Source organism: Macaca nemestrina (assembly GCF_043159975.1).
Source record: "Macaca nemestrina isolate mMacNem1 chromosome Y unlocalized genomic scaffold, mMacNem.hap1 SUPER_Y_unloc_1, whole genome shotgun sequence".
Classification (NCBI taxonomy): Eukaryota; Metazoa; Chordata; class Mammalia; order Primates; family Cercopithecidae; genus Macaca; species Macaca nemestrina.
In genome coordinates, this window is record NW_027257582.1 from 134,465 (window position 1) to 161,100 (window position 26,636).

General features: G+C 39.0%; 1 non-coding gene across 1 annotated transcript; it reads right to left on the reverse strand.

Moving 5' to 3' along the window:
• Positions 1-5,043: 5,043 nt before the first annotated feature.
• LOC139361198 (U1 spliceosomal RNA) lies at positions 5,044-5,199 on the reverse strand. Its single transcript, XR_011618761.1, has one exon. It is a non-coding gene; the product is annotated as a U1 spliceosomal RNA (small nuclear RNA).
• Between the last annotated feature and the right edge of the window lie 21,437 nt (positions 5,200-26,636).

Sequence of the window (26,636 nt, forward strand, 5' to 3'; positions counted from 1 at the left end):
GCGGTTTTGATTGAGTTTCTTAGTCCTGAGTTCTAGTTTGATTGCGCTGTGGTCTGAGAGACAGTTTGTTATATTTTCTGTTCTTGTACATTTGCTGAGGAGTGCTTTACTTCCAATTATGTGGTCAATTTTGGAGTAAGTGTGATGTGGTGCTGTGTAGAATGTATAATCTGTTGATTTGGGGTGGAGAGTTCTGTAGATGTCTATTAGGTCTGCTTGCTGCAGAGATGAGTTCAATTCCTGGATATCCTTATTAACTTTCTGTCGCTTTGATCTGTCTAATGTTGACAGTGGAGTGTTGAAGTCTCCCATTAATATTGTAAGGGAGTCTAAGTCTCTTTGTAAGTCTCTAAGGACTTGCTTTATGAATCTGGGTGCTCCTGTATTGGGTGCATATATATTTAGGATAGTTAGCTCTTTCTGTTGAATTGATCCCTTTACCATTTTTAATGGCCTTCTTTGTGTCTTTTGATCTTTGATGGTTTAAAGTCTGTTTTATCAGAGACTAGTATTGCAACCCCTGCTTTTTTTTATTCTCCGTTTGCTTGGTAGATCTTGCTCCATCCCTTTATTTTGAGCCTATGTATGTCTCTGCATGTGAGATGGGTCTCCTGAATACAGCAAACTGATGGGTCTTGACTCTTTATCCAGTTTGCCATTCGATGTCTTTTAATTGGACCACTTAGTCCATTTATATTTAAGGTTAATATTTTTATGTGTGAACTTGATCCTGCCATTATGATATTAACTGGTTATTTTGCTCGTTAGTTGATGCAGTTTCTTCCTAGCCTCGATGGTCTTTACATTTTGGCATGATTTTGCAGTGGCTGGTACCGGTTGTTCCTTTCCATGTTTAGTGCTTCCTTCAGGGTCTCTTGTAGGGCAGGCCTGGTGGTGACAAAATCTCTAAGCATTTGCTTATCTGTAAAGGATTTTATTTCTCCTTCACTTATGAAACTTAGTTTGGCTGGATATGAAATTCTGGGTTTAAAATTCTTTTCTTTAAGAATGTTGAATATTGGCCCGCACTCTCTTCTGGCTTGGAGAGTTTCTGCCGAGAGATCTGCTGTTAGTCTGATGGGCTTCCCTTTGTGGATAACCCAACCTTTCTCTCTGGCTGTCCTTAAGATTTTTTCCTTCATTTCAACTTTGGTGAATCTGGCAATTATGTGTCTTGGAGTTGCTCTTCTCGAGGAGTATCTACGTGGCGTTTTCTGTATTTCCTGAATTTGAATGTTGGCCTGCCCTAGTAGGTTGGAGAAGTTCTCCTGGATGATATCCTGAAGAGTGTTTTCCAACTTGGTTCCATTTTCCCCAACACTTTTAGGCACCCCAATCAGACATAGATTTGGTCTTTTTACATATTCCCATACTTCTTGCAGGCTTTGTTCATTTCTTTTTCTTCTTTTTTCTTTAGATTTCTCTTCTCACTTCATTTCATTCATTTGATCCTCAATTGCTGATATTCTTTCTTCCAGTTGATCGAGTTGGTTACTGAAGCTTGTGCGTTTGTCACGAATTTCTCGTGTCATGGTTTTCATCTCTGTCAATTCGTTTATGGCCTTTTCTGCATTAATTATTCTAGTTATCAATTCTTCCACTCTTTTTTCAAGATTTTTAGTTTTTTTGCACTGGGTATGTAATTCCTCCTTTAGCTCTGAGAAGTTTGATGGACTGGAGACTTCTTCTCTCATCTTGTCAAAGTCATTCTCCATCCAGCTTTGATCCGTTGCTGGTGATCAGCTGTGTTCCTTTGCAGGGGGTGATGCGCTCTTATTTTTTGAATTTACAGCTTTTTGGTCCTGCTTTTTCCCCATCTTTGTGGTTTTATCTGCCTCTGGTCTTTGATGATGGGGATGTACTGATGGGATTTTGGTGTGGGTGTCCTTCATGTTTGTTAGTTTTCCTTCTAACAGTCAGGACCCTCAGCTGTAGGTCTGTTGGAGATTGCTTGAGGTCCACTCCAGATGCTGTTTGCCTGGGTATCAGCAGCAGAGGCTGCAGAAGATAGAATATTGCTGAACAGCGAGTGTACCTGTCTGATTCTTGCTTTGAAAGCCTCCTCTCAGGGGTGTATTCCACCGTGTGAGGTGTGGGGTGCAGTCTGCCCCTAGTGGGGGATGTCTCCTAGTTAGGCTACTCAGGGGTCAGGGACCCAATTGAGCCGGCAGCCTGTCCCTTCTCAGATCTCAACCTCCCTGTTGGGAGATCCACTGCTCTCTTCAAAGCTTTCAGACGGAGTCGTTTGCATCTGCAAAGGTTTCAGCTGCCTGTTGTTGTTGTTGTTGTTTTTGTTGTTTAGCTGTGCCCTGGCCACAGAGGTGGAGTCTACAGAGACAGGCAGGACTCCTTGAGCTGCTATGAGCTCCACTCAGGGCCAGCTTCCTAGCCACTTTGTTTCTCTACTTAGGCCTCAGCAATGGTGGGCACCCCTCCCCCAGCCTCGCTGCTGCCTTGCCTGAGATCGCAGACTGCTGTGCTAGCAATGAGGGAGGCTCCCTGGGCATGGGACCCTCCTGGCCAGGTGTGGGATATAATCTCCTGGTGTGCCTGTTTGCTAAGATCCTTGGTAGAGCGCAGTATTGGGGTGGGAGTTACCCGATTTTCCAGGTGTTGTGTATCTCAGTTCCCCTGGCAAGGAAAAGGGATTCCGTTCGCCCTTGGGCTTCCCAGGTGAGGCCATGCCTCCCCCTGCTTCAGCTCTGGCTGGTCGGGCTGCAGCAGCTGACCAGCACCGATTGTCCCGCACTCCCTACTGAGATGAACCCAGTACCTCAGTTGAAAATGCAGAAATCACCTGTCTTCTGTGTCGCTCAGGCTGGGAGTTGGAGACTGGAGCTGTTCCTATTTGGCCATCTTGCTCCGCTCCCTTCTCTTATACTTTCTTTTTGTTAATTAATGAATTTATTTTATTTTTTGAGTCAGAGTCTCGCTCTGTCGCCCAGGCTGGAGTGCGTGGCCGGATCTCAGCTCACAGCAAGCTCCACCTCCTGGGTTTATGCCATTCTCCTGCCTCAGTCTCCTGAGTAGCTGGGACTACAGGCGCCGGCCACCTCGCCCCGCTAGTTTTTTGTATTTCTTAGTAGAGACGAGGTTTCACTGTGTTAGCTAGGATGTTCTCTTATACTTTCTATGGAACACATATTTCTCTTGTACTTTCTGTGGAACAGAAATTAAAAAATCTAAGTCTAGGCCAGAAGAGAAATTAGACTGCAAATAATAATAGGCCAAATAGGAAGCCCCATAACATAGTTGCACTACAATGTACCAATATCAGTAGCCCTGAGAGTGTATTTATCGAACTTGACTGCATTTTGCATTCATACTGTTCAATGCTAAATCTTACATACTATAAAAAGATAAAAACATATTCTAACCAGTTCAAACAAATGAATTCCTGCTCCTCACACTGTGCAATGCACTTCATATCCTATTGTTTCCAACAATGGGCATAGAGATGTTACATCAAATGAAAAAAATATATATCAATTATTTAAAATCAGAAGGCACTTATATCTTCAGTAAGCCCGGCATCTGAGAACAAAAGCTTTAAAATAATATAGAAATAAACTAGGAGACTTACTGCTTTCAAGGAACATTTTGATGGGCTAGCAAAGTAGTCAGAAATATTGGTGCAATGGTACTTCAAAGTGCTGTGGATTCTGATAATATGCACTTCATGAGAATTAGATGAAGCCAAGTTTTAGAATTATCACTTAATAAATTCTACCACAGAACTGCCCCCAGCAGAATAACTACAATCGATCATGCTCCACACCTTGTGACATACAAAAGTTGTGTATATTGGTTTTAATATTTTAAAATTTCTATTAAAAATATGTAAGTATTCTCTATCTCAACAAGAAATTAAACTATCAAACATTAAAAGTGAAGAACATATAGAATTAAAATCTGCTTGTTTTGTACATTTTTCCCCTGTTTTATATTTTTTCTGATTATAAAAATAAGGTTTCTGAGCAATACAGCTGTTACTCTGGGCAACTGCTCTAATTTAGGTAATTCCATCCCTTGGCTACATGAATTTGGTGAGAAATCATACTAAATATTACAGCACAAGTAAAGCTTTCAAATGATTAGTCTGACTGGGTGCCATGGCTCACCACTTATAATCCCAGCACTTTGAGAGGCCGAGGCTGACCACACTGAAACTATTCTTCTGATCATCTTCCCAAAGCTGTCCTAGATAATTTTTTTTTTATTTGCAGTCACAGCTGATATATTACAAAATATATAAGAAAATGATAATTGAAGACCATAAAGAAAAGACTAAAATAAGTTTGAAAAATAAAAATAAAAGCTTTATTTATTTATTTATTTTTACCTGTTGATACATAAAGCCTGTTGGATGAGGATATAATGGAGCATCATCTGTTGGAGAGGACTTATGCTCATTTAAGGCATCTTGGCCATCTGGCTTTCAATTCTAAATATTTAAAATGATTGATAATTTGATGATAAAACTAACTTTATACCTTATATGTATAATTTTCTTCATTTAGAATAAACTTTGAACAAATGCAAAAAAGTTGGCATCTTTAACATCCTTACAATTCCTACAAATGATTTATAATTCGGGGAATAAAGCTGAGTTATTTTAGCTGCATATTTTCTGGACCATTTCACACAGGTCACTTCCAAAAGGAAACTTACTTTTTAAGACCAAACAAACCAATGCTAACCATTTAATAAAATAAGTGTTTTAAAAGGCAATATTAATGCATAAACATTGGCTTACACATTTAAAAATTACTTATCTTTTTCCCAGATTTATCTGCTGCCCTTTGGGGACTTCCCCATGCCCCCTCTTCTAGACAAAATTCACAGACATTTGCAAGTGTCACCCTAGCACTATTTGATCTGTCTAAGAAATAACCATTTGATGTTTTATTGTTTTGTACTGGAAGAGACCGATTTTTGTAGGCCTACTGAATTATTTCCAGTATGTGGTCTTCTTTCAAGTTTCTATATCCACTAAACAAGTCAATTTCCTTTTCTTTCCTTTTTTTTTTTTTTTTTCCCACGTGAAAGCACAAACACAATCCTTCACTTCCACAAATTATGCAATTGGGTTTCCCACATTTGGGGAAATCCCAGGGGTCAGCACATCAGAGTGCAACAAATCAACCTTGCCATGGGAAAGTCTTCGTGATCACAGTGTCTCCTCTGGCAGGCAAGTATCCTTTTTTTTTTTTTTTTCTAAAAAAAAAAAAAGATTTCCATTATCCTTTGAAATTAAATACAACTATCAGTACAATGGTATTTAGAATAATTTTCAGTATCGCTTGAAATGTTAATTTCAATCATCCATGATTATTCTTTTCTAAAATACTTTTTAATTCTGATACAGTCTTCTACAAAATTTTAAGAAAAAACACAACGGCAAACAATGAAACAACTGCTAAATAAAACTACCATACATTTTATGCACTGATTGCTCATTTTTGATAGTGACTCTGAGCGTTCTATTGTATCTGACACCCATTCTTGGTCTTCTGGGATTTTACTATGTGCACTATGAGCTTTAAACATAAGCAGATGAAAAGAATTTGTGGTATCTAATAGTAGGTAATATTGCCTAATATGTGCCATTTAGAACAAGTTTTTGAGGTAATCTGATTAATATTAGTGTTAGTTCCCTACACGGGTGGCATTAGTAAATCCATTTATCAAATAAAAAATCAATTACAGTTAAGAGAAATACTTTGCAAATACTACAGATTTGGTCAGTTGAGGAGCTAGCTAGCAATCTGACTCAAATATCTGACCTCTTGGCATAATACCAATTTTAAAAGTTTTGACTAAATATACTATCCATGTATTACTACAAGTGAATTAAAAACAGTAATGGTATACTACTTTGCATAGTTCCATTTTTTATTCTAAACTTAAGGTGATGCTCTGTGGCCCAGGTTGGACTACAGCGGTATGATGATAGCTCATAGCTTAATGAGGCCTCACACTCCAGGGTTCAAGGAACACTCCTATTTCAGCCTTCCAACGACCTGAGATTGCAGAAATGCACCACCATGTCCAACTCTCCTCATTATTTTTACTAAAGATGAGTATCATTTTAAGACTAAATTTTTAAAGAAAAACAAACTTACTTGGTGTTCACTTATTTTTCACAGACAACATTTTAGAATGTAAAGCAAGAATCCTGTGATTACAAAACAGCGTTATAAACTGGCGGTACAAAATTTATTTCAATTTGAATAGCGTAAGAAAACCCACATGATGGGTAAAACAATTTAAAATGACAACCATCAAATTTGTCTGATTTGATAATGATCAGTCATTTCCTTTCAGGATTGGCTAAATTGCAATATATTTACACTGCTAACTGTTTTTTGTCCTTAGGAGTCAATGTTAAAAATTGCAAAAAAAAAAAAAAAAAAAAAAAAAAGACTTCTGTCTTTTTGTCATTACCATTACAAGTAAACATTTTTTTTTCTGTCTGCCATGAATATTAGTTAATATAATAATATTATATTCCAAATCAGAGACCAGGTTTCTTGTTTCTGCCATAGGAGCATTTATAATATAAATTTATTTGAGAAAGGTGATTTTTCTAATCTAATTATTTCAGGTAAAGAATAACATGGAGAGGCTTCTAGTGACACAGTACACATTTCATTATCTTCTTGTCTTAAACATTATAATAAAGTGAATATCATGGCATTTGTCACGTTATTAATAGTATCAAATGTTTTCATGTATAATTTGTATAAATATGATCTTTGGCTCTGTAGGCCTTGAACAGTGCTTGGTATACAGCAGATGTTGATATATATCTGTAGAATACTGCCCACTGAATAAGCTAAATGTTTGTTACGCAAAACATTTCAAGTTTACAAGGAGAATACTAAATTCATACATAAATCCAACGTTAATCCACATCCACTATTTTTCACATTAACCCAACTTGTATAACTCTAATCACTTCTTTGGATGAGATGAGGCTTAGATGTGATTTAGCCTTACTTTAGAGCAAATACAAGAAGTTGCATAGTAAACAATATATGACTGCAAACTATTTTTAAAATGTTGTAAATTAAATACCGTTGATAGGAACTCAATGCCATTTGTACAATATTAATTAATCGGCTTGAAATATAGGATGGTGGACGAAAGAGCAATTAGAAAATTTTAATTGTTAAAATCAAATATATTCAGTTGTTTAAAATTTGACATTATCATTTGCCTTCAATCATTCTGTTCTACAGCTTTATACTAACTTTCATGTATTTTCAAGTTTTCAGTGTGCTTATTATAATGTCTATTGAGTGAAAATTCTTTGTGTTTGTGTGTTTGTGTGCATGTGTGTGTAGTGGGGGCATGTGTGTATAGAGTTTCCAGATATATAGTATGATTTGTTTCTAAAATCCCATAGCAATAAAACTTTGAATCTCCTGGCAGAGTTGGGCAACGAATCCTGGTGCAATTCTTAGGCTTATTTTACTGCAGTTGACACAACTAAGAATTCTAGAAGAATGCTAAAAATCTGTAACCACATAACCACATTTTAAAAAAAAAATTATCATTTTTCTCAAATCCAATGTGGCCAAGACGGTGAAACCCCATCTCTTTTAAAAATATGAAAATTAGCCAGGCGTGGTAGTGGACGCTTGTAATCCCAGCTACTCAGAAGGCTGGCACAGAGAACTGCTTGAACCCAGGAGGTAGAGGTTTCAGTGAGCCAAGATTGCACTCCTGCCCTCCAGTCTGGTTGACAGGGCAAGACTCCCTCTCTCTCTCTGTCTCTCTGTCTCTCTCACACACACACAAACAAATAATAAATAATAAAAAACCTCTTCTTACATATTTATTAAACCATCTACTTGGAGGCTACAGATTGGTTTCGGATAACTTAATGTTATCTACTATCTTCTTCCACAGATAGTTTTGAATGCTTCCTTACTGGGTTCTATTGTGAAACTTTCTATGTCATAGCCAGTGAGATGTTACTAATTTATGTAATCCTAATTTATGTAACTAGAGGGTCCTTTTGTGATCCTCTAATGATTTATTAAGTCACACTGAATATTTCACATAACTGCTAAAAAGCCAAGGTAGGTCAATATTAAGTTTGTACCCACTAGCTACTTTAAAGAAAATGAACAAAGCACATGTTTCCTACTGCAAGATGCTTTTTCCTTTCCAAATCTAAGTCACGTACTCCCTAAAATAGGCATGAGAGCACTTTGTGTTTTTCTTTTTTATTACAAGGCTTTGTATCACACCTGGGCTGTTTATTCAGTACTGTATTTTCAAAATCGTAATTAAGACAGATTCAAAATACTTTATCTTCAATTAATTTTCATATAAGGAGTAAGGAAAAGATCTAGGTTCAGCTTTCCACTTATGGCTAGCCAATTTTCCCAGCACTATTTATTAAATAGGGAATCTTTTCCCCATTTCTTGCTTTTGTCAGGTTTGTCAAAGATCAGATGGCCGTAGATGTGTGGTATTACTTCTGAGGGCTCTGTTCTGTTCCATTGGTCTACATCTCTGTTTTGGTACCAGTACCATGCCGTTTTTGGTTACTGTAGCCTTGTAGTATAGTTTGAAGTCAGGTAGTGTGATGCCTCCAGCCTTGTTCTTTTGACTTAGGATTGTCTTGGAGGTGCGGGCTCTTTTTTGGTTCCATATGAACTTTAAAGCAGTTTTTTCCAATTCTGTGAAGAAACTCATTGGTAGCTTGATGGGGATGGCATTGAATCTGTAAATAACCTTGGGCAGTATGGCCATTTTCACGATATTGATTGTTCCTATCCAGGAGCATGGTATGTTCTTCCATTTGTTTGTGTCCTCTTTTATTTCACTGAGCAGTGGTTTGTAATTCTCCTTGAAGAGGTCCTTTACATCCCTTGTAAGTTGGATTCCTAGGTATTTTATTCTCTTTGAAGCAATTGTGAATGGAAGTTCATTCATGATTTTGCTCTGTGTTTGTCTGTTACTGGTAAGAATGCTTGTGATTTTTGCATATTAATTTTGTATCCTGAGACTTTGCTGAAGTTGCTTATCAGCTTCAGGAGATTTTGGGCTGAGACAATGGGGTTTTCTAAATATACAATCATGTCATCTGCAAAGAGGGACAATGTGACTTCTTCTTTTCCTAACTGAATACCCTTGATTTCTTTCTCTTGCCTGATTGCCCTAGCCAGAACTTCCAACACTATGTTGAATAGGAGTGGTGAGAGAGGGCATCCCTGTCTTGTGCCAGTTTTCAAAGGGAATTTTTCCAGTTTTTGCCCATTCAGTATGATATTGGCTGTGGGTTTGTCATAAATAGCTCTTATTATTTTGAGGTACGTTCCATCAATACCGAATTTATTGAGCATTTTTAGCATGAAGGGCTGTTGAATTTTGTCAAAAGCCTTTTCTGCATCTATTGAGATAATCATGTGGTTCTTGTCTTTGGTTCTGTTTATATGCTGGGTTATGTTTATTGATTTGCAAATATTGAACCAGCCTTGCATCCCAGGGATGAAGCCCACTTGATCATGGTGGATAAGCTTTTTGATGTGCTGCTGAATCTGGTTTGCCAGTATTTTATGGAGGATTTTTGCATCAATGTTCATCAGGGATATTGGTCTAAAATTCTCTTTTTTTGTTGTGTCTCTGCCAGGCTTTGGTATCAGGATGATGTTGGCCTCATAAAATGAGTTAGGGAGGATTCCTTCCTTTTCTATTGATTGGAATAGTTTCCGAAGGAATGGTACCAGCTCCTCCTTGTACCTCTGGTAGAATTCAGCTGTGAATCCATCTGGTCCTGGACTTTTTTTTGGTTGGTAGGCTATTAATTATTGCCTCAATTTCAGAGCCTGCTATTGGTCTATTCAGGGATTCAACTTCTTCCTGGTTTAGTCTTAGAAGAGTGTAAGTGTCCAGGAAATTATCCATTTCTTCTATATTTTCTAGGTTATTTGCGTAGAGGTGTTTATAGTATTCGCTGATGGTAGTCTGTATTTCTGTGGGGTCGGTGGTGATATCCCCTTTATCATATTTTATTGCATCTATTTGATTCTTCTCTCTTTTCTTCTTTATTAGTCTTGCTAGCGGTCTGTCAATTTGTTGACCTTTTCAAAAAACCAACTCCTGGATTCATTGATTTTTTGGAGGGTTTTTTGTGTCTCTATCTCCTTCAGTTCCGCTCTGATCTTAGTTATTTCTTGCCTTCTGCTAGCTTTCGAATGTGTTTGCTCTTGCTTCTGTAGTTCTTTTAATTGTGATGTTAGAGTGTGAATTTTAGATCTTTCCTGCTTTCTCTTGTGGGCATTTAGTGCTATAAATTTCCCTCTACACACTGCTTTAAATGTGTCCCAGAGATTCTGGTATGTTGTATCTTCGTTCTCATTGGTTTCAAAGAACATCTTTATTTCTGTCTTCATTTCGTTATGTACCCAGTAGTCATTCAGGAGCAGGTTGTTCAGTTTCCATGTAGTTGAGTGGTTTTGATTGAGTTTCTTAGTCCTGAGTTCTAGTTTGATTGCACTGTGGTCTGAGAGACAGTTTGTTATAATTTCTGTTCTTGTACATTTGCTGAGGAGTGCTTTACTTCCAATTATGTGGTCAATTTTGGAAAAAGTGCGATGTGGTGCTGAGAAATTGAATGTATTTTCTGTTGATTTGTGGTGGAGAGTTCTACAGATGTCTATTAGGTCTGCTTGCTGCAGAGATGAGTTCAATTCCTGGATATCCTTGTTAACTTTCTGTCTCGTTGATCTGCCTAATGTTGTCAGTGGAGTGTTGAATTCTCCCATTATTATTGTATGGGAGTCTAAGTCTCTTTTTAAGTCTCTAAGGACTAGCTTTATGAATCCGAGTGCTCCTGTATTGGGTGCATATATATTTAGGATAGTTAGTTCTTCCTGTTGAATTGATCCCTTTACCATTATGTAATGGCCGCCTTTGTCTCTTTTGATCTTTGATGGTTTAAAGTCTATTTTATCAGAGACTAGTATTGCAACCCCTGCTTTCTTTTGTTCTCCATTTGCTTGGTAAATCTTCCTCCATCTCTTTATTTTGAGCCTATGTATGTCTCTGCATGTGAGATGGGTCTCCTGAATACAGCAGACTGATGGGTCTTGACTCTTTATCCAGTTTGCCATTAGTCCATTTACATTTAAGGTTAATACTGTTATGTGTGAACTTGATCCTGCCATTATGATATTAACTGGTTATTTTGCTCGTTAGTTGATGCAGTTTCTTCCTAGCCTCCATGGTCTTTACATTTTGGCATGTTTTTGCAATGGCTGGTACCGGTTGTTCCTTTCCCTGTTGAGTGCTTCCTTCAGGGTCTCTTGTAAGGCAGGCCTAGTGGTGACAAAATCTCTAAGCATTTGCTTATCTGTAAAGGATTTTATTTCTCCTTCACTTATGAAACTTAGTTTGGCTGGATATGAAATTCTGGGTTTAAAATTCTTTTCTTTAAGAATGTTGAATATTGGCCCCCACTCTCTTCTGGCTTGGAGAGTTTCTGCCGAGAGATCTGCTGTTAGTCTGATGGGCTTCCCTTTGTGGGTAACCCGACCTTTCTCTCTGGCTGCCCTTAAGATTTTTTCCTTCATTTCAACTTTGGTGTATCTGGCAATTATGTGTCTTGGAGTTGCTCTTCTCGAGGAGTATCTATGTGGCGTTCTCTGTATTTCCTGGATTTGAATGTTGGCCTGCCCTACTAGGTTGGGGAAGTTCTCCTGGATGATATCCTGAAGAGTGTTTTTCAACTTGGTTCCATTTTCCCCCTCACTTTCAGGCACCCCAGTCAGACGTAGATTTGGTCTTTTTACATAATCCCATACTTTCTGCAGGCTTTGTTCATTTCTTTTTCTTCTTTTTTCTTTTGGTTTCTCTTCTCGCTTCATTTCTTTCATTTGATCCTCAATCGCTGATACTCTTTCTTCCAGTTGTTCGAGTCGGTTACTGAAGCTTGTGCATTTGTCACTTATTTCTCGTGTCATGGTTTTCATCTCTTTCATTTCGTTTATGACCTTCTCTGCATTAATTACTCTAGCCATCAATTCTTCCACTTTTTTTTTTTTCAATATTTTTAGTTTCTTTGCACTGGGTACGTAATTCCTCCTTTAGATCTGAGAAGTTTGATGGACTGAAGCCTTCTTCTGTCATCTCATCAAAGTCATTCTCTGTGAAGCTTTGATCCATTGCTGGAGATGAGCTGCGCTCCTTTGCCAGGGGAGATGCGCTCTTATTTTTTGAATTTCCAGCTTTTCTGCCCTGCTTTTTCCCCATCTTTTTGGTTTTATCTGCCTCTGGTCTTTGATGATGGTGACGTACTAATGGGGTTTTGGTGTAGGTGTCCTTCCTGTTTGATAGTTTTCCTTCTAACAGTCAGGACCCTCAGCTGTAGGTCTGTTGGAGATTGCTTGAGGTCCACTCCAGACGCTGTTCGCCTGGGTGTCAGCAGCAGAGGCTCTGTTGAAAATGCAGAAATCACCGGTCTTCTGTGTCGCTCGCGCTGGGAGTTGGAGACTGGATCTGTTCCTATTCGGCCATCTTGCTCCGCCGCGCCCAGATATCTTTCTGAACGAGATGAATTTAAAGAGACTTGTAAAAATGGAAAAACTCTTTTTAAAGATAATGTAGTATAGTAAATATATAGATTCTTTCATGTTGGGGGCTCAGTCAGTCTGGTGGGAAAAATACTAAAGGTACTTATAGTAATAGCCACAAACCATCTTGGAAGCCAGAGAGTTGTATAACTTCAGTAACAGATATGGTTGAAGGTGACCTGCTTTACCGGTAGTCAAATCAATTATGGTACTAAGAGAAGAATGTGGGGAGTTATCAAGCTAGCTTGTTTACTCATGTGGTCTTAAGACTAAACTTTGAGGTACTGTGAGTGCTTAAGTGCTTAGTGTAGTCCACTTAGGGTAGTCCACAAAATGTCCGTTTTTGCCCCAGTGGTGTTGAGTCATGACTTTGTCAGTTAAACTTTACCGATAAATGCGAGTCTCACTACCTGGTCAGGGCCACAGTTGCAACTGTTTACAAACCCTACTGGTGTCTGTAAATGGCTCAGATACTCAGCTTCAGCTGAACTGGCAAAGCAGAATATCCGTTTGTCAGTGTACCTTATTCATCCATTGTGGGGTAAGGGCTCTACAAGGGACAGACCCCCGAAGTTGGTGACACAGTGTTAGAGGTGTGAGAAGTACTACCACAGTTTCTTTTTCCTTCCTTCCTTCCTTTCCTTCCTTCCCTCTTCTTTAATTAATTAATTAAAGAAATTAATTAATTAATTAATTTGAGATGGAGTCTTATTCTGTTGCCCAGGCTGTAGTGCAGTGGTGCAATCTCAACTCACTGTAAACTTTGCCTCCCAGGTTCACACCATTCTCCTGCCTCAGCCTCCTACAGGTGAATGCCACCATGCCCAGCTAGTTTTTTGTATTTTTAGAAGAGACAGGGTTTCACCATGTAGTCAGGATGGTCTTGATCTCCTGACCTTGTGATCCACTCACCTCGATCTCCCAAAGTTCTGGAATTACAGGTGTCAGCCACCGTGCCTGGTCTGCCTGCCTGCCTGCCTTCCTTCCTCCCTCCCTTCCTCCTTTCTTTCTTTGCTTCTTCCTTTCCCACCCTCCCTCCCTTCCTCCTTCCCTCCCTCCTTTCCTTGCCTCCTACATTCCTTTCTTTTTTCTTTTCTTGGTGGGGAGTAAAATGGCATCTAGCTAGGTCAGCCAGGCTGGAGTGCACTCATGTGATTTTGGCTCACTGCAAATTTCACTTCCCAGTTGCAAATAGCTGGGATCAAAGGCACTTACCACCATGCCTCACAATTTTTTGAATTTTTAGTAGAGATGGGATCTCACGGTGTTCGCCAGGCTGAAATCCAACTCCAGAACTTCAGTGATCCTCCTGCTTCAGCCTCCCAAAGTCCTGGGATTACACGCATGAGGCACTGTTCCTGGCCCATAGATTATTCCTTAACATCTCTTCAAGTCATACATTGTCTTCTGAAGTAACAATTAAGCAATAGATACTAGCTATATACCTTAGCATTATAGTGTTCATTATGGTAGCCACTAAGCACATGTAGCTAATTAAATGTAAGTTAAAAATTTATTCAGTTACACTAGCTACAATCCCATTGCTCAACAGCCAGAGACTAGCAGCTACGACAATAAACAGTATAGATAAAGACATTTCCACTGTCACAGAGTTACACTGGATAGTGCTTATATTAAAATAAGATTTATATCATGCTTTACATAACAAATTTATATTAAACATTACTAAACACAGATTTTCTTCTTTATTTTCTTGTTTAACGACATGTTGATACATGTAGCACTCTATCGACTGTACTTGAGAGGCATACCTAGTATACAATACACCTGACCTAAAAGTCAGTTTTTTGAAGGTATGTACTTCTTAGAAATATTCCCAACAGTGGATATTTTTACAAACAGTATATTTCAGTATCTGTGTAAGACACATGATGCTGTCTGAAGTTTTCTTATTTGACTATCTATAAGGTATTACAAAAATGAAAAATACGGGAATAACGACCTGCAGCACAGCTGAACTATTGTTTAAAAAGTAAGATATGGTCAGCAAGGAAAAACATGTAATTTAAATCAAATTAAATTTCTTACTCTTCTCTCTCAAAATTACCATTATTCTTTTATAAGGAAAAGTGCATAGAACAATCTTGCTATAGTTTTCAAAGATGTAGACTCCTAACTTTTCAGTTGTCTTTACCAAATCCTGAGACCAGTTAAAAGAAAATAGTTTACCTTTATAAAGCTATTCAGTTATAATTAACAAACCAAAGTAGATCATAGAAACTAAGTAATCTTAGCAGTGATTTCTAGAAACTGAAAGTAGGGTGATATTTATTGAGTGCAATCAATCCTGCATAGCAAATACCTTAAGAAAATAAAAGGTTACTGATTAGACATAGTCTTGTAGCAGTGTTTAGAAATGCGTAACAAGATGGATTAGAAGACAAAACGGCTAAGCTTACCTGGAGGGTAGAGGGAGGGTGAATGGCTGAAAAAAGACATGAAAGTACATCCCTCGCATCCCAGCCTGCCACTCCTGGAGACCTACTAAGTAGGTTTTCACCGTCTGAAGAGACACGGCGTATGCGCTAGCACCATCCAGAAGCTCCACCCACATCTCGCGAGAACACATCCAGGGTAGCCAAAGAACTGCCAAAGACCTGAGGATCTCGGTTGAAACCCCTGAGCGCGGGTGTCCATAGCGGGACTGAGATTGCCTTTCCCTCCTCGGCCTCTCGCGGCAGGTAGGGGACGGAGTGAGTGGAAACAGGCGTTTTGAGTGCCTGTGGGACGTCACTGGCCCTGCCAGACGGTGCAGCCTGGTGCTGAATCTCCACTCCTCCCTGGGGTAGCCACGTCAGATCTGCCACGCCCCGACCGGCTCAACCATGCACTGAGCACTTCCACCTGCAAGTGTCAGCACTCTGGGGGCTTTGTTTGGCGGTTAACAGCGAAACATTCAACGGACCCAGGTTTTCTTAATGGAGCCACTCTTGCCTTTTGGAGCCAGCAGATTCTTTGCTTTGGGAGGCTGTCCTGTGCATTGTAGACTTAGCTGTATCCTTGGTCTCTATTTTGTTAATAGCACCTTCTCCCCCAAGGGAGACAACCAAAAACATCTCCAGACATTGCCAGGTGTCCTCGTGGAAGCAAGATGGCTCAGGGTTGAGATCCAAGGAGTTAAATGTTTTTGAGTAGCCACCAGTGTGTGTGGTGAGGAGAGATGAGCCTGACCTCATGATGCTTACATGGAATTAAAAAGAAAAGCAACCAAACCTCTCAGAAGCAATATTGAAAACGTTACAAGCAGAGAGTTGAGCAAGAACTATGATAACATAATAAACGGAGTGAAGAGTTTAAAGTGGAGGTGGTTGAACATGGAAGGGATCCAGATCATCTCTGAGAAATAGTATAAACTCATCAGGGCCTTGATTCATAGGATTTGGGTGGTGGGCCAAAAGAAGATCATAGCGGGGAGGGGAAAATGAGCAAAGGAATAAAAAACAAACAAACAAAACTCCAGGACTTTCTTGGGGACAGTGAGGAATCTCCCCTGAGTCCAGAGTTGCATGCTGGGACTATAAGCCTGAAAAAGTATTTAAGTTCTGTGAGGACAAAGTTGGATCAGTGTCAGCTTTGTACATAGCATTGAAGAAGTGTACAATGAGTTTTCATCACTGGCTGTGAAAAACTTAAAGTATTTAAGAGGCAGTAGGAGTGACAAGACCTCTTACAACGTGAAGACCATGTGGGTTTTTGTTGGAAATAATCGAGGAGGAGAAGACACTTAGTTGGGTTTTAAAAAATAGGTAGGGGTTGCTGGCAGAATCAGGGAGAACATTCCAGGCATGATGAAAGACATAATAGTAGCTCTGAAGTGGATACAGTCAAAGTGGATTTGGAAAAAAGAATAATAAATGCCTAAACTCTAGCAGAGTTTAGAACAATAGGGCTGAGAAAAGACAGGATCAATGTGGGAGTCCGCTTTGAATATCAGTACACGACTTCATATAAGCAGTCGTGGGCTTTGCGTATATAACGGTTTGGAATAAGTCTGGAGTTCAGGCTCATGTAGACACTGCACTTTCCGAAATCCATAGGAGACATAGATAGTTGATCACAACATTCTTTCCTACATGCTGTTCTACACAGCATTCTTCCCTATTCTGTCCACACTTAGTCTCAGAAAATTTCTCAGCACCAGCTCATGGCAGTCAATACCAGTTGATTAGATTTCACTCATGATAGGAAACTCATTTGCCATTCCAAGCCAAATTCCTTTTCCATTAGAGAGCTTACTGTATTTGAAGATAGTACTATGCTGTACCTGCTCCCCTTCCATCCCAAAAAGCTTCTACCAGCACCGTTTAAACACCCTCAGTTCCTTCAGCAGTGTTTCTCTTCTTTCCTGACCTTTCCTTAGCATAAATCTTGCCCTCCTGTCACCTATAACACACACGGATCAGTTATTGTTTATTTTACAATACATTTCCAGAACTGAGTTTCTTCCTCAAAGATGATATGATTTCCAGAACTTACTTTATTCCCCAAAGAGTACATGAATATTCTCCCCGATCTTGCTGTTCATACCACCTATAATTGCATTAGGTTTTTTTCGACTAAACTATCAGACTTTTATCTCTTACAGAACTTGCAGTAAGTTAACACTTTTCTTGATGTAGGTGAATTGTTCTTAATCTAGGATTCCCTTGTCCTATTGTTGTACAGTTGACTTCCAGTCCCAAGTGCAGGGCTTTCTTTCTTATTCGCTAAACTTCTATCTTCTTAAATTCACTGAACTCTTAGCCAGAGAGATCACTTTGTATCCTAACTTCCACCTTCTAAGGAATTCTAATTAAAACAAAAACAAAAACAACCCTCGATGATATTTTTGAATGTGATAAGTTGTCTTCATTCAACTTATTGATCGAGACTAAATTAAAGTCAAACCCAAAGCCTGATTGATATATATATTTTGTGTGTGTGTGTGTGTGTGTGTGTGTGTGTGTGTGTGTAGATATAAAATATATATATCACACTTCCACTCACTAGAGGACTTTACCTTCCGATTCTAGACTCACTGATTTCTGGTCCCATGTTTATGTTGATTACTAGTTAGTGCATGTAGGTTCCTTAAATTTAAGATATTGAGAGATAGCTTTGTATTGCCAGGTGTATTTCTTTAGTCTTCTCCCTGTCAAAGACCAGGTTGCCCTAACTCTCAGAGATAGCTACTGTTTCCATCAAAAATTAGGGTCCTGACTCCCTCTCATCAAACAATCCAGTTTCTTATCATGCAGGATTTCGTCATAGGTAGCATAAACAACTTAATAAATTCTCACAAAGTTGTTGTCGACCACCTGAACATAAACTTCATCATGGAGCCTCTGAAACCCCTGAGGACTCATCATGGGAAGTTTCATAAGGCTCTTTGCACTGCTGAGTCTACTTAACACTGAAATCTCACCATCTCTGTCATTCTTGCATTTCAACACCATCTATCCTGTAGCTCCTGCCTCTACTCTGCTGTACCGTTCTGCAAGCATTGAACACTTACTGTGGACAATTTCTGTATTAATGGTGGGGATACACAGTGGAGAAGATACACCTCTTGTTTTTTTCTCACACTCTCATTTCCATATTGCTGCAGACATCTTCACCTTGATGCCACGTTTCATCTATGCAACAACTTTTCTACAGTACTTTGAAACCCATACCCCAGCAGATGAACTCCGATTGTCCCCCGTCTCTTAGGAGAATATGCCTTCGACTCATTTGCTGACACTTTCTTGAGTTTCCTTCCTTTCATCACGTATCTGCAGGTTTTTCTGGCTTTGGCCTATGTTAGTTTCCTACCGCCACTGTAACAAATTATTATAAATTTAATGGATTAATACAAGACAAGTGTATCATTTAACATTTGTGGAGCCTAGGAGTGCAGCACAGGTTTTGTTGGGCTACAATCTAAGTGTGCACAGGACTGTTTTCCTCTTGTAGGCTCTAGGGCATAATTTGTTTCCTTGGACTTTGAGAATTCTAGGGGCCTCTTGCATTCCTTATCCATATCCCATTCCTCCATTATCTAAGCCATCAACATCACATTGTTTTTACTGTTCTTCTGTCACTTCGTCTTGACATTCCTCTTTTGCTTCCATCTTCTATATTTAAGGTTGTTTTAACAGCGGTGATCAAGCTGGATGGTCCTGGGCAATCTTCCTATCTTAAGGTCAGCTGATGAGCAACCTTAATTTCTCTTTGCCATGAGCACTAGCATACTCACAAGTTTTGGAGATTGGGATGAAGGCTTCTTAGAAGAGAGGTCACATTCTGTTTGTTCCCTACAGCTAGACATTTGGAAACTGTCCTAGGTTCTCCTTTTGTCCTCAATTTCCCAATTTAATCTATTATCTATTTCTGTGTAGCTACCGCCTCAGGGCCTCTGGGACAAGGGTTCCCCGGAGATTCTTCAAAGGCTTCTATTTAAAGCAATGGAAAAATCAAGCAGACCATAAATGTGCACTCATGCCAATACAGGTATGTCGGTCATGGCAGTTGCTTTATTTGCATTATATATTGGAATTCTAAGCAATACTTGCTTGCAGGTGAAGGGAAGGTGGAGGATGTCACAGAAATGTTATTTTAAAAAGTTGAAATTGGGCTGGGCATGGTGGCTCATGACTGTAATCTCAGCACTTTGGGAGGCTGAGTTCTGCAGATCACTTGAGGCCAGGAGTTCATGACCATCTTAGTCAATACGTGAAATCCTATCTCTACTAAAATTGCAGAACCTACCCCGGAATGATGGTGCATGACTTTAATCCCAGCTACTCCGGAGTTTGAGACAGGAGAATCTTCTGAACCTGGGAAGTGGAATTTGCAGTGAGCCAAGATCGTGCCACTGACTTGGAATCTTTAATCTAAACCTGTGCTGTCTATTACATAGCCACGATCCACATGTGGCTATTCTTGTTTAATTAAAATTCAGTTCTACAGTTATAGTAGCCGCATTTCTAATACTCACTGGCTTTCACATTGGACAGCACAGATGTACAACGTTTGCATCCTTGGAGAAATTTCCACAGATTGGACAGTGCGGCTATTCCCTTTCCATCCTGTGACAACAGGGTCATTTTCTCCCAAGGTTTTGAAATCTTCCACTTCACCTGTCATTTTTTCTTTGTCAAAATTGAATGAAAAATTACAGCCAGCCTTCTTGCTTCTTCAGCGAATGTTTACAAAAGCAAAATCAAAATAGCAACTCATGATAAACTTGGAAGGTACATAAAGTAAGCTCTGTCTTATATTTTGCCCGTCTGTGTAGTTGGTAACAGCACTGTCATGCACTTGTTCTTTGAGTTCCCTTCTGTCTGTCCTCCTGCTGACTGAGCTCCATGCTGCTTCCCCATTTGTGACTTTTCATATAGGGATGAGTGTGGGGATGCATGTTATCTCCCTCACAAACACACGGACAAATCCAGACCCACACCCACACCCACACACGCGTGCGCGAACCACCCACACCAAAATGCACACACACACATTTGTGCCACCCTTTTTTTGGTGCTGCTGCTGCCTCAATGTTTGTGCTGAACAACGTAACAATCACTTCTTTTGGCAAACTTGAGCTGTGAAACTTAGCCTAGCTATAATTCATGATATTATTCTTTACTTTACTCAATTTTCAACTGCCGATGCTTTCTCCTGTCACCTTCTCTGGAGAATTATTGCCAGTGCATCTAGTTTTTCACAGCTTTCATATCATTCCTCCTTGACTTTGTTATCCAGTTTTTTTATCTGAATCTGTTTCGCATCTCTTTTCTAAAGCGGGATCAAATATTATCTTCGGAAGACTAGATAGTGAATCTTGTTGGCTCTGTGGGATATCCTAGTTGCAGATACTTAACTCTGCCATTGAAGAGTGAGAACAGCTTAGATGGTAGTGCGAAAGAGGGCAAGGCTATAGTCCCCCACCTCACATTATATTTTAAATTCTACATCATGCCCAGAGTACTCTATCTGCCATCCTTCCACAGCCATAACCCTCCAATTCTAAAGTTAAACCCGTGAGCTGGGCTTTGATTTTCTTTATAAAATGTGTCGTTCATTAGCAGGTACACATCATGTTTCTTCCAAATTCATTCTGTGTATGTGAATCAGCAGAAGGCCCAGTGAGGCTTGATGAGCCTTGCCTTCTAACCCACCTCAGATATATTTTCCAGGAGTTAAAGTAACTCCTTGTTTACTCGGTTTCCACCCCATGTTGAGAATTGTACTAGTCACCACATCTCAGTTTGCATTTGGCCTTCCACATTATTCTAGATTATATTAATTGAACATGTCCTGTCAGTGAGATGGCTGTGCTGGGTTCTTTACCTTAATGTGCTACAAAGTTACCATTCTTCCATAAAGGAGAAAACCAATAATAGAGTAAGGGCTCCCTCTGGTCACATTGGAAGTAAGTAGCAGAGCTCCATGGAACCTAACTTCCTTTGATTTCAAATCCTTTATGTTAAAAACACACACTTGGCTGGGCGCGGTGGCTCAAGCCTGTAATCCCAGCACTTTGGCAGGCCGAGACGGGAGGATCACGAGGTCAGGAGATCGAGACTATCCTGGCTAACCCGGTGAAACTCTGTCTCTACTGAAAAGAAAAGAAAACACACACACACACGCGCGCACACACACACACAAACACACACACACACACACACACACACACTGGGGAGTTACCATTGAGTATATCCATCCACATTCCCAACCATCCACTATTCATCTATATTGCAATTCTCTGTGTTAGAAGCCATGGAATCGCTTGTATTTTTCCCCAGTTTCTCAAAGGTTCATTTCTTTTTCAAATTTGTCAAAGTTTCCTTTTATTCTTTCTTTCCTATTTTGTTATTCATTTATTTTTTGAGTCAGGATATTTCAGCTTACTGCTGTATGAGGTAATTCTCCCATCTGCTTCTGGAGTAGGTGGGACTACATGCACACACCACCATTCCCAGAAAGTTTTAGAATTTTTGTAGAGAGGTATTTTTTTGTAGAGAAATATTTCTTCTATCAGTCTGCTGCCTTGGCGGGTCTCAAACTCCTGGGCTCAAGCAGGTTGACTGCCTCAGTCCTCCAAAGTGCTGGGATTAAAGGCATGAGCCATTACACCTGCCCCAATCTATTAAACTTCATTGCAAGATCTCTCAGTGCCTCCGAATGTCTTACTTTATGGATTATTTCTTTCATTTTTACAGAATACAAGACTTCCTTTCTTATAAATTAGTGTGTCAAGAGTCATATCATAACCTCTTTTATTTGCAAGGATATATATATATATATATATATAGAGAGAGAGAGAGAGAGAGAGAGAGATAGAGAGAGAGAGAGAGGAGAGAGAGAGAGAACAGATAGTTCAGGTAGAAAGAAGACAAATAGAGCACAAAGTGCTACATTGCCTCTCTTTTCTATGTAAGTGACGTGAATGAGAGCTGGTTTTAGCTTCCCCCAATGGATGCCTTGTGGAAATTTCTAAGGCAAGCTAATTAATTTCTTGATCTTCTCACCACTCTGTATGGTTCTTAACTAACCATCTACCTCTATTAGATCTTCTAAGTGTCAGTGCTGGTGCTAACTGCTCCAGTCCAAGTGAAGCCTAGCTTAATCCACCAGACACACAGAGTCCATGGAGTGGAACGTGCCATACTTTCAAATCACGAGAATGGTGTCTGCGATTTTGTGTTGCAGGTCTTCTAGTTTTCTTATGGAAATACATAGGATTCTACAAGAAATATCAGAGTTTTATCATTTGTTTATTCCAGAAGTCACACATCTTCACTAGCATGCGGGAAACCGTGATAAGCTTACTGGCATATTCCAGGTTTAAGTTAGAAAGCAAAGCAAAAGAAGAATGTTACACTTCCCATTAGTCATCTTTGAATTTCAATATTGACTTCTAAAAATATACACTATTTTTATATCATTAGGAGCCACATATTGAAGACCATGTCTAGGAGCTTCTGCTTTGTAATTGTTGGCCACCAAGATAATCCAGTTTTTGAGATGGAGTTTTTGCCAGCCGAGAAGGCAGAATCCAAAAGGCATGTGGAAGTTTACATTTCATAAGAATTTTTATTCTATCGTAATAATATTGTGTAATGTGATTTCGTAACTGGAAGACATGGACAGAGGAGGTAAATGCAATCCAACACAATTAAATGAGACTTGCTCTGGAGTCCCAGAGACAGATAGAAGTCAACCAGGGAATAAGTTGGGAGTTGGTTTTTTTAATACTTTAATTCAGCCCAGACTAGCATGACCTCGGACTTTCCCATGATATTCAGTATACTGTGTCATCTACCATGAATTGTTGCTGCTTAAGCATTTAAAAACCTAGTCCCCCACCTATAGCAAGTTGCAGTCTTGAAATGTCATCTGTGAGTGTTCAGGCAGTTTTCATGAATCATATTTTTCAATAGGACCAACTGGGTTTCACTCATTAAAACTCAGGCTGTTTTCATGAATCATATTTTTCATCAGGAGTTATGGGGTTAAAAACGACCCTCAGTGACCCTCAGCGGCACTTCCTGGCTGGCTCATACATGCATGCTTTCCTGCCCAGTGAGCAGCTTGGCAATCCACAGGAAGTTCAAAAGCAGCACCAGAGGTGACCACACCCAAATTTCTTGACAAGAATGTTTCCAGAAATCAGGCTTGGCTGGAGAACATGTTGTCATTCAGAGTAAACAGGCCCACAGATTTTTGATATGAGAAGAGCCCAGTCCATTCCAATTTACGTTTCTAATATATTGCTGGCACATTGGCACTATTTCTCTCAAGCACCCAAGTCAGCTTTAATCATCTTTGAGGAATTGATAATTGTAAGTTATTTGCAAAGTATAATGTTTAAGTGTGGGATATTTTTTAACTATTCAGGACTTATCACCAAAATATGATAGACAGGATTATGTGCCAGGTGTTGTTGTGACATTATTTTTTCATATTATGAGAATACTACTGATTAAAACTTATTTTGAGTACTTGTAGCAGTCTTGCTTTTTGGGATGCATCTACTTGTATATAATTTCTGTGCACTCCACTGGCCCTGTGGTGGACAACGGAACACATAAAAATAATTTGTTGCATACAAATTTTAATTATTTGTTGATTTTAATTATTGATTAAAATAATTTGATTTTAATTATTGATTTTAATTATTTCTCCTGGTACAATTCACTTTGCCAAGGCATTTTCACAATTTGCTCCAAATCTTTCAGGATTGATCATCATTGTAAAAGAAACCACTGCTTGATCAAGACAAAAAAATCCATTTATGTAATGATTCATTTAGGTTTATCATGACTACATGAGTGAAGTAAAACATGCTTTAGATGTCTGAGGGATTTTCGAGCAATGGGCCACATTCCTCCAGCCCAGGACTGGGAACAGCTTCCTCGGCAAGGGAGGACATCTGTTTTCTGTGGTCGTTGTAACGAAGTATCAAAAATTTAGTGGCTTTGGACAGCAAAAATTTATTTCCACGTTAATGAGGGCCACTTTCTAAAATCAAGTGTCAGTGGTGCCATGCTTCCTATGCCAGTCTTAAGGTATGAATCTGTTCAGATTCTCTCCCAGCTTCTGGAAGTGGCCTGGCTTGTTGCAGTGTAACTACAGTCTTCCTAGGTCATGTTTCTCCCTGTGTGCATCTCCAAATGTTCCTTTCTTTTCTAAATACACAAGTGGTTTTATTAGGTGCCTACCCTCTTCTAAAATGACCTCATCTGAAATAACTATATCTACATGCAACCTCTCTTTCAAAATGAGACCACATTCTGTGATACTGTCACCTAGGTTATCAACAAAGGAATTCTGGAAAGAATACACTTCAACCCGTACCTGAGATGTTATTTTAAAACTTAATTTTTAAAGAAAATTATGCATAATGTGAAAACAGATCTGTTGTATATCTCTTGAAAATTAGAAACAAAGCAAAATCAAACTTTTTTTTTTTTTTTTTTTCCTGCACAAGGAAACCATCTAGAGAGTTTACAGAATGAAATGTCGGCATTTTTCATGCCATGTGGATATGTTAATCTGTTGTTGCTCACAATGTCCTTTATGACAACTGTCCTCATCTGCACCAGTCCATAGCTCATACTGCTCTCAACCTCATGGATGAGAACTTGTGGCTTTTAAATCACATGTACTTGAAAAGCGTGGCCAAGTCCAAGTGTTTTGTGTCAGTATTGATTACTGCAAGGCATACCTTTACCTTTTTAGTAAAGATAATTAACTAAAGTTCAGGTTCACCAACTAGAAAAACATAGGACATAGAGGCCAGGCTCTGAGACTGTACAGGTCATAATTTGTATGAATGTAAAGGTTTCCATTTATGGGGCTACTTTTGTTTTATTAGGGGAGAAAATATTTTGTTGAACAGCTGATTTTTACCCTAAGTCTCATACACACCAAAAAGTTTATATGAATCATGTCACGGATAGTTTTACTTTATTTTGTAGTTATATTTTCACTTAGAATGCTTATGTATTCTTTCTGATAAAACTAAGCTATTTTAAATCCAGTTAATGTATTCAACTCTTCCATCACAAATACTCCATGTGTGACTAATGTAAACAATATTATATTAATGAATTGGTTGCTTTTTGTTTTTTATTTCTAAGAATAATACTGCCTTAATTATGTCACATATGAGGTTTATTATGCTTCATGGCATAAGGCAAGAAGATGGAATGAATCACTTCTTTACAGATGTTTATGATTTACACATACAAGTCAGGCATGTTCTAAAATTTTTAAAATCTGGTGGTAGAAAAAAGATTTGATCTTTGTCAGGAAACTGGCCTTTTGAAGTAACTCCCTTAGGCTGCACAGTTTACCTTTCAGATCGCCTTTTCTCAGCAGAACTATCCCTGTCAACTCCCTTGGCAAGAAGTCTTCACAGCCAGTTGAATAGGTATTTAGGAACACAACTTACAATAGTAATTTGTAGACTATTGTGAAGGCAAATTGTTTTTATGTTTTTCCCCTTAGTGTTCTAGTTGATTTTTAGGGAACCCTAAAAAGAGAAAGGAAGCAGCCCATATAAGCGAAAGCTAATTAAACATGTAATTTGAAATGGTTCTATCAACTTTCAAATGAGTTGCTTTGATATTAATAGAGATCATGAATTAGCTGGAATTGAATTTTCTATGATCAAATGGTCTTTCAAGAAGACTGATGCCACTCCTTTATTTGGTTTGCTTATTTGTGATTTTATTGTTGTTACTGTTGTTGTTGTTGTTGTTGTTGTTGTTGTTGTTATGAAGTCTCACCCTGTTGCCCAGACTGGAGTGCAATAGCATGATCTTGGCTCACTGCAACATTTTCCTCCCAGGTTCAAATGACTCTCCTCCCTCAGAGTCTGGAGTAGCTGGGTCTACAGGCCACAACACCTTGTGTGCTAGATTTTTGTATTTTTACTAGAGATGGGGTTTCACCAGTGTTAGCCATACTGCTTTTAATTCCTGATCTCAGGTTATGTACCTGCCTCTGCTTTCCAAAGCCCTCAGATTACAGGTGTGAGCCATGGTGACTGTCTCAGGTAGTTGATTTTAATGTGACAATCCAAAAATAAATGTCAGAGTCAAGATTTGGTCAATAGATTTAAAACTAGCATATTCTGCATTTGGGACTGAAACATACTTTCACATTAATTCATGTATACATTTAAAGATGTTTGTAAAGTGTATGGGCAGTATACATGGCTTACTAAAGAAGTCAAGAAAACACTTGTGCAGTGCTGAATGTCGTGTATATGCTTCTGCCAGTGGCTAGGTGTAGTGGTCCTGCTGATTACGTCCTTTCCCTCAGAGAGTAAGCCGTTGAAACTCATACTTGTAAAAAGTTGTAAGGCAGTTTTTAGAGTTTTCAAAGAAAAGCCAGGATTACATTAACATTTGTGTTCAGCCTTTCAGATGTGTCAAATACTTTTTTTTTTTTTTTTTTTTTGACAGAATCTTCCTCAGTCACCCAGGCTGGAGTGCAGTGGCTCAATGTCACTCACTGCAAGCTCCACCTCCCAGATTCATGCCATTCTCCTGC